The sequence below is a fragment of the Humulus lupulus genome, chromosome 5, assembly GCF_963169125.1.
Source record: "Humulus lupulus chromosome 5, drHumLupu1.1, whole genome shotgun sequence".
Lineage (NCBI taxonomy): Eukaryota > Viridiplantae > Streptophyta > Magnoliopsida > Rosales > Cannabaceae > Humulus > Humulus lupulus.
The window spans coordinates 167,265,273-167,273,881 of NC_084797.1; the positions used below are offsets into that span (position 1 = coordinate 167,265,273).

General features: G+C 32.7%; 1 non-coding gene across 1 annotated transcript; it reads right to left on the reverse strand.

Annotated features, from left to right (window-relative positions):
- Nucleotides 1-2,355: 2,355 nt before the first annotated feature.
- On the reverse strand, nucleotides 2,356-2,462 carry LOC133781206 (small nucleolar RNA R71). Its single transcript, XR_009869995.1, has one exon. It is a non-coding gene; the product is annotated as a small nucleolar RNA R71 (small nucleolar RNA).
- Between the last annotated feature and the right edge of the window lie 6,147 nt (nucleotides 2,463-8,609).

The following is an 8,609-nucleotide window of genomic DNA, read 5'->3' on the forward strand; positions in this document are numbered from 1 at the left end:
GCAATAATATAATTTACAGTTGTAATCTGCTATCATGATAGAGATAGGAATTCTTAAATTCAAATTAAAGAAGAATATGAGGATAGTTGATGAAATTAATAACCCTATATTGTTATCAATTGAATTAGAATATTTATAATTGAGTCTTTTCTTGTTGTTGTTATTTATTTATTTTCTTTTAGTTTTAGTAAATTCTACATTCATTAATCGTTAAATCAATTAGAAATAAAATTAATTCATATATAATTAGTAACAATCCTTTTGGGAATGATACTCTACTTACTATTTTGTTACTTGTTACGATTGTGTATACTTGCGTACATAATTTCCATAACAAGTTTTTTGCTCCAATCAAGTAGGATAGATTTTTACTACTTTTTAGTCTTAGTTTTTTTAGTTTTATTATTATTTTATCTTTTTAGTTCTTTTATTTGTGGTTGATGTATTTTTCAGGATGTCATTTGTTAAATGGGTATTTGAGAAATATTTTCAAAATATATTTGAAATATTATCATAATTAAAGATAAAACTCGTAGAAGATATTTATTTGAATTGATTGGGGAAGATAAAGGAGAATTCAAACTAAAATTGTTGGAAAAATTTGAGATATTTTTAATGTGAGATAGTTTTTGGTATTTTGACAATATCTCCCGACTCAAATATTCGATTTATGGTTCTTGTGGCATTGGAAAACTTATTCAATGTCCTACGAAAGCTTGTTTCACAAGAAACGTCAAATTCAGACGTTTACTTTGTGATATTTGAGTTACAAGATTACGCAAGCTAGAGTTACGGGATTTGAAATTCAAATAAATATAGTTTGGAGCCTTATCAAGTAACAAGTGAAAACATCTAGAGAATTCTTTTCACAACCTTATCACTATAAAAAGAATGTTTTAGATTATTTTAGTGCTCACTTTCTCTTCCTCTCTCTCTCTCTCTCTCTCTCCTCTCTCTTTCATATCTTTCATTTCTTTCTATTCTTTTTAGGGTGTTAATGGATTCTTCTTGAAACCTTATGATTATCTAATACAGTTTTTATGAATTTCCTATCAATATTGTGAATTTTTTGACTTGTGTTTAATGGTTGTGAATGCTTGATCACCATTTGCATGATCTATATGATTTTAACCTGAGATCTAAGAAGTGAAGGATAAATATGCTATAGTCAAGTAATCATAAATTTATATTGGATGAGAGCACCCGTATGATTTGTGTAGCTTAGGGATTACGTGTTTAATACCTGCGATATGTTAATTTACCACAGAGATGTATGAGATTTGCTTATTGTAGAGAGTTATAAGTCCTAACAAGAATATAATTTACAGTTGCAATATGCTAACACGATAGAGATAGGAATTCTTAAAGTCAATTTAAAGAAGCATAGGTGGATAGTTGATGAAATTAATAACCCTATATTTTTATCAATTGAATTAGAATATTTATTATTGAGTCTTTTATTGTTCTTGTTATTTGTTTTATTTCTTTTAGTTTTAGTAAATTCTACATTCATTAATCGTCAAATCAATTAGAAATAAAATTAATTCATTGGTAATTAGTAACAGTCCTTGTGGGAACGATACTCCACTTACTATATTTTATTACTTGTTACTTACAGTCCTTGTGGTAATAAAAAAAAGGCGTATACTTGTGTACATAATTTTCACAAAAAGTTTTTGGCCCTGTTGACGGGGACTAATATTCAATATCAAAATTAATTGTTTTTTGTTCTACTTTGGTTTTTTTACTTTTAGTACTCATTCAGATTGTGACTGTAATGTATTTAAGGAATTATTGGTACATGCGACAAAGTAGACAAAATGGACTCATATCGGTATATTTTGAAATTGAAAGAATGTGCAGACAGAACCGAAAGATAAAGAAAATGCTGGATTTTGCCATGACTGAGAATCAAGGAAATGTAGCAAACAATGCTACTAATGTTATTAATATCCCAAATATTGCTCAGGTTCCAGTGGAACAAGGACCAAGGACGCTTAGAGACTATGTACTTCCTACTGTCAGAGGAGTGCATTCATGCATTTTACACCCCACTATTACTGCAAATAATTTTGAGATTAAGCTAGCAATATTACAAATGGTGCAGTGTAATGTTCAATTTGGGGAGTTGCCCACGGAAGATCCAAATTGCACATAGCCAATTTCATGGAGCTATGTACAACATTTGAGATGAATGGGGTGAGTGCCGATGCGATTAGATTTAGATTATTCCCATTTTCTCTACGAGATTGGGCGAAAAGTTTGCTAATTTCGTTGCAAGCTTATTTTATCACAACATGGGAGGAGTTAGCCCAGAAGTTCTTAGCAAAGTTTTTCCCTCTAATAAAAGCTGCAAAGTTGAGAAGGGAAATCGATAATTTCCACCAGACAGAAGAGGAATCATTGTATGATGCATGGGAAAGATTTAAAGAGTTGTTAAGAAGGTGTCCACATCATGGTATAGAAAAGTGGATGCAAGTCCATAATTTTTATAATGGGTTGAATGGTACTACTAGTACCATAATAGATGTTGTAGCAGGAGGTGCGTTCATGAGCTCGAGTGCTAATGAGGCATATGAATTGCCAGAGGAGATGGTAATGAATAACTTATAGTGGGCAACTGAAAGGGGATAAACAAAGAAGGTGGGTGGTATGATTGAATTGGATATTATTTCCATGCTTACATCGCAAGTGGCAGCTTTAACGAAGCAATTACAATAGAGCAACCTGTCAGCCAAAATCATGCAAGTTCAGAGTTTATGTGGGGCATATGGGAGTGCTCATCCATTAAATCAGTGTCCTGCCATGGATATGAATAATATACCTATGGAACAATTCCAAGCAATAGGAAATTTTGAAAGACCAACAAACAACCCCTGTTCGATGTCATATAACCAAGGGTGGAGGAATCATCCTAACTTCTCATGGACAAATAATCAAGCTGCACAACAGTCTTTCCCTCAAAGTCAGCAACAATACCCACCTCCACAGCTGTAATGACCCAACTATTTCTAAGACCTTGGACCATTAAAAACTACTAGTCATAGCTATTACTTTTGGAGAAAGATACATAAGAAATAATATAACTTTATTGAAAACTCAAAATAATGTATCAAATACACGATTGTAATGACCCACTAATCTAGACTTTTGGACCATTAACGAAACTATACATAAACTTACATTTTTGCGGAAATACCATAATTTTATTGAGTAACTTGTAAAAATAAGAGTTACTTACAAAATAAAATACTAAGAAGGATATGGGATCCCATTGTCTTTAAAACAAAACATGATTTAAAATAAAAAGACATTACATAAGAAATGCGGAAAATACATGTAAAACCATAAAAAGGTAAAACGAGACTACATCCTCGAATCGAATAACGCTCGGCCCCTTGACTCCATTCACCATCGATACACATTCTCTAAGCGTCCACGAATCTTATCGCCTCTTAAAGCTATTTTCCTGCACATAAAACAAAAAAGAATGAGCCTAATGCCCAGCAAGGAAAATCTAACAGATAGTCATAAACATAATTTCATAAGATACATAAAGACTTAACATAATACATATAACATACACTTATTATAATGGCCATTATTACTTGGGGTCCCATAGACTAAACAAGCATATGCCCATGGGATTAGTGGGGTCCTACTAGCTAAGTAGGTCATATGCCCATAACCCATTTGGGGTCTTGTTAGTCATATGGGTCATATGCCCAAGCCTACAAACATACATGCATACATATCATAACACATATAATAACATAAAACATAAGATAACATAAGCATATAACATATTGATTCTAGCCTATTTTCCTTACCAAAGTTACTGGGATATGTGGACTGAGTTGGGGCTTTTAGAACACTCCTAAAACCATATATAAAGAGTGAGTCTAAAGAAGAAAAGAGATGAAAAGGAAATGGGAAGACTAAACCATTGAAAGTCACACTTACCAAAACTTATGTGCTCAAGAGCTTAGATTTCCTAACCAAAATAAGAATGAGGTTAGGAAACTGAGTAGAAGGCTATGAGAAAGAAAATAACATAAAACAATGAGCTAGAGTTTTGGTTAACCTCAAAGACTTGAAAGACCAATCTACACCACAACCGAAATACTATAGAACCTCACTTCCCAAAGTGTTTGATAAGCTTATGATGTTTAAGCTTATGATTTTCCCAAACCAGGTGTTTACACTCTCACACTCACTTAACACTAGCAGCTTCTGAACTTAGAGCAAAAGGTGAATAATGGCTGGGTACTAGGTCCTATTTATAGAGTTTGGGAATGAAAGTATCTTGATTTTACTTGAATAAAAATAATGGCTTTTTAGGTGAAAATAATTTGAATAATCGTTCAGCAGAGGCTGAAGACTCGTTCAAAAGATGTTGGACTTATGAAGGAGTTTGAATGGCTGAAAGGAAAAGAATTCAAAAATGTTTGAAAACATGCTGGAGGAGGCGATATATCGCCCCCTGTAGGCGATATATCGCCTGGGCCAGTATGCCCGAGGCGACCGTGCATCGTCTCGTGTTTTCTATATCTACGTGCTGCGATATATCGCCCCCTATAGCTGTGATATATCGGCACACGCTGAATATTTAAACACGAAATTACACATTTTTAGCTAAGTTTGAATGGAGTAAACAGCCTTGACTAAGCCTTCAACGTATTCAAAGCTGCTGACTCACCTTAAAGCATTCAAATTTTACCCTTATTTAATTTAATCCTCAAAAATACTTAATCCTTAATTACCCATTCATAACATGTGCTTAAAATCCTATTGGTTGATATCTTAACCTTATAGTATAACAAATATTATCCTTAATATCAGTCATATAATCAAACCTTAGGTTATACTTAATATTCTTAAACTATAGGTTAAACTTAGAAAATCTATAAGTACTACTATGAGTGTCCAAGTAATTCCCGGTCTGAACTAAAAATCCACAGTAACAAAGATAATACTATACATACTATAATACTACTAAATAATTAGCTAAGTAAAGTTCTTGGACTCTACAACGATAATATAAAATATGACATGGGTACCCATTATTTAAAAGAAAAACATAAACTTTAATTCAATTGTTTAAAAACAAAATGCGGAAAAACATGATTCAAAAGACTAAAAATAAATAACTTCATCCTCAATCGACATGCAGTCCATTCATTCCATTCATCCTCAACACACAAGCCAAGCTACCAAGAATCCTTCCGCCCTCCATAATCTATTTTCCTGCATCACACTAAAATATAAAGGAATGAGCCTAATGCCCAGTAAGAAAAATCTACTAAAAACATACATCATAAATCATAAGACTATAATATGAACATACACTATAAAACATATGACTATAAAAAAATATATCATATAGGACTACAATGGCCATCATTCTTCTTGGGGCTTGCTATCTAGGCAAATCATATGCCCATAAATTTACGGTGATTATTATCTAAACAAATCATATAAATTTATGGGACATGTTATCTGAACAAATCATATACCCAAGGAATATATTCTTGGGACCTGTTATCTGAACAAGTTATATGCTTGTTATCTAAACAAATCATATACCCAAGAACAAAAACATATCATACATATAAATATCATAACATAAACATATTATAACATATAAGCACATAAAATCTATCCTATTTTCCTTACCAAAAGCCGGGATATTTGAGAACAAGAATGGGATTAGAAAACTCCTATAAACCAAAAGTAGAAAAATGTGAGAATCTCTAAGAATAGAGATGAATATGAAAACTAAACCATCAAGAAGAAACTTACCAAGAAGGACCTTAAGTTTCAAGAACATAAATACCTAATCAAGAATCATAAACAAGAGTTAAGATCTGAATAAAAGAAACTAAAGAAAACTAAAGGATTATAAAGAACTGATCTTAAGGAATACGAGTACCTTGATTGATCTTATAGATTGATCTAAACCTCAACACTGAAATCACACTATATCTCACTTCCCTAGTGTTTAGAAAGCTTAGAATGATAAAACTTTTATCCCAAACCCAAGTGTATCTCTCTATACTAACACTGGCACCTTGGAGGCTCTAATCAAGTACTTGAAGAATGAAGAAAATGGCTGAGCACTAGGTCCTATTTATAGAGTTTGAGGAGTGAAATTATCCTATTAAAAAAAATACATAAATCCTTAAATAAACATGATTATGACAAGTGTCATGCTCTTAATGGTTCTGGAAGGTTCTAGAGTTTCTAGGTCTTTCTTTTATTTAAAAATACTTAATTTCATTCTAACTATATTCCAAATTTAAATTTAAATAAAATAGAATCCTAACTTCTTTAGAAAATATCTCTAAATTATCTTATTAATATTTTTATTAAATAATTGAGGAATAATCTAACATAAAAAAAATATCCCAACCTCTAACTTCCTAAATCTCGTAATTCTAAACTTACCTGTAGTAAAATCAACATAACTAGAGCTGTAGAATTCCGATTTAGACCATCTTTATACCGTTAGAAAGATAATTCAATTATCTACAACTTTCTAGAAATACTATTTTTCGAATTCATAGTATAATTGGGTAAAAAATAGGTTGGAAGATATAGTACCCTAAAGTTACGAAAAATCTATTTAATTATCTAAATAACAACCTAATCCACAAATAGCTTAACTAATCAAACTCTAATTCCCTAGGCTGATTTTGAATTTACTAAGCCCAAAATCTTATTGGGATTTTGGGCTTTATGTAGGCTCGATCCATAACACTTTTTAATAATATCATAAATAATATATTCTTATGCAATCACCCCCTTTTCCACAAACAAGACTACTAATATCATAAACCTATACTATACTATAATAATCATAACTACTAAAAAACAAAATTAATCTTATGTTATAATTAATATTCTTAAACTATAGGTTAAACTTATAAAATTCATAACTGTTGCTACAAGTTTCCAACTAAGTCCCGGCTTGAACCAAAATCCACGGAATCTACCATACTACAAACTAATACTAACTACTACTACTACTACTACTATCTAGCTAGTTAATTAAATATTCTGAGACTCTACAATAGCCACAACCACATCAGCCAACACATATGAAACAACCTGATGCACAGTCTGATTTACTGAACTATTTCATGATCGAAACCAGGGCATCTATCAGGAGTTTAGAGACTCAAATGGGGCAGTTGGCTGCTTTGATGACAAACCGTGCTCAAGGGAACTTACCAAGCACTACTAAGGTAAACCCAAAAGAGCAGTGCAATGCAATATCTTTGAGGAGTGGCAAGGAGTTAAAAGAGCCAAAAGGGTTAATAAGGAGAAGGAAATGAGTGGGTCAAATGTTACTGAGAACTTAGAGAAGCAGCCAGAAATAAGCATAGATCACCATATAAAGATCTCATATCCTCAAAGGCTTCAAAAGGATAAGCTTGACAAGAATTTTTCTAAATTTTTGGATATCTTTCGAAGGCTACACATCAATGTCCCATTTGCTGAGGCCCTTGAACAAATGCCAAGTTATGTGAAGTTTATGAAAGAAATTTTGTCAAAGAAAAGGAAGCTAGGGGACTATGAGACAGTGGCACTTACTGAGGAGTGCAGTGCGATAATTCAAAAGAAACTACCACCAATGCTTAATGATCCTAGTAGTTTCAATATCCCATGCTCTATAGGGGGCTCAGTGGTGACAAAAGCTTTATGTGATTTAGGGGCCAGTGTGAATCTGATGCCTCTATCAATCTTTTGGAAGTTGAATTTGGGAGAAACTCGGCCTACTACCGTGTCTTTGCAAATGCCAGATCTACTAGTCAAACTCGGCCTATTGGTGAAGGTTGAAAATTTCATATCTTTTGCAGACTTTATCATTCGTGATATGGAGGAAGATGACAGTATTCCAATAATACTTTGAAGTACATTCATGGCTACTGGTAGGGCTTTTATCGATGTACAAAAGGGTGAGTTAAAGTTGTGAGTGCAAAAAGAGGAGGTAATATATAATATTTTTGTAGCAACAGAAATTCAAACTTGTTGTAGTGTTGATGGGGTAAACAAAGGAGAGAACAAGTTGGAAGTCTCTAAGCAAAGATGCATGGTTAAAAGTGGATTGCGAAAATTGAATAATCATTTAAAAAGGTTCTTTAATGAGAGGATTCGAATGTTAAATGAGCGGGGTAAAGTTCCACCAATTTATAATAACAAGAAATGAGGGCCAACTCATGACACTATGGCTCTCAAGGATGTGAGGGGTGGACTTGATCCAAGTTAAAATATGAAAGAAAATAAGAGTCCGACTAAATGACGTTAACGACAACGCTTTTTGGGAGGCATCCCAATTTCTTTTTAGTATTTTTTTTATTTTATTTTAGCTAGACAACGATTTTTATGTTTGGTGTTAGATTTTTTAATGTTGGTTTAGCTTTTCTTTAGAATTTTTGACCTTTAGACTTTGGATTGTAAATATGAGTCGTGGAATTCGTGAAAAATATAAAACTGCAAAATGAAGTTTTTCTGCAGGATCAAATTTGAGTCGTGGCGCCCTTACATTTGAGCCACGGCGCACCATAAACAGAGAGCCCAGGAATTTTCGTAAATGCCCAGGTGCC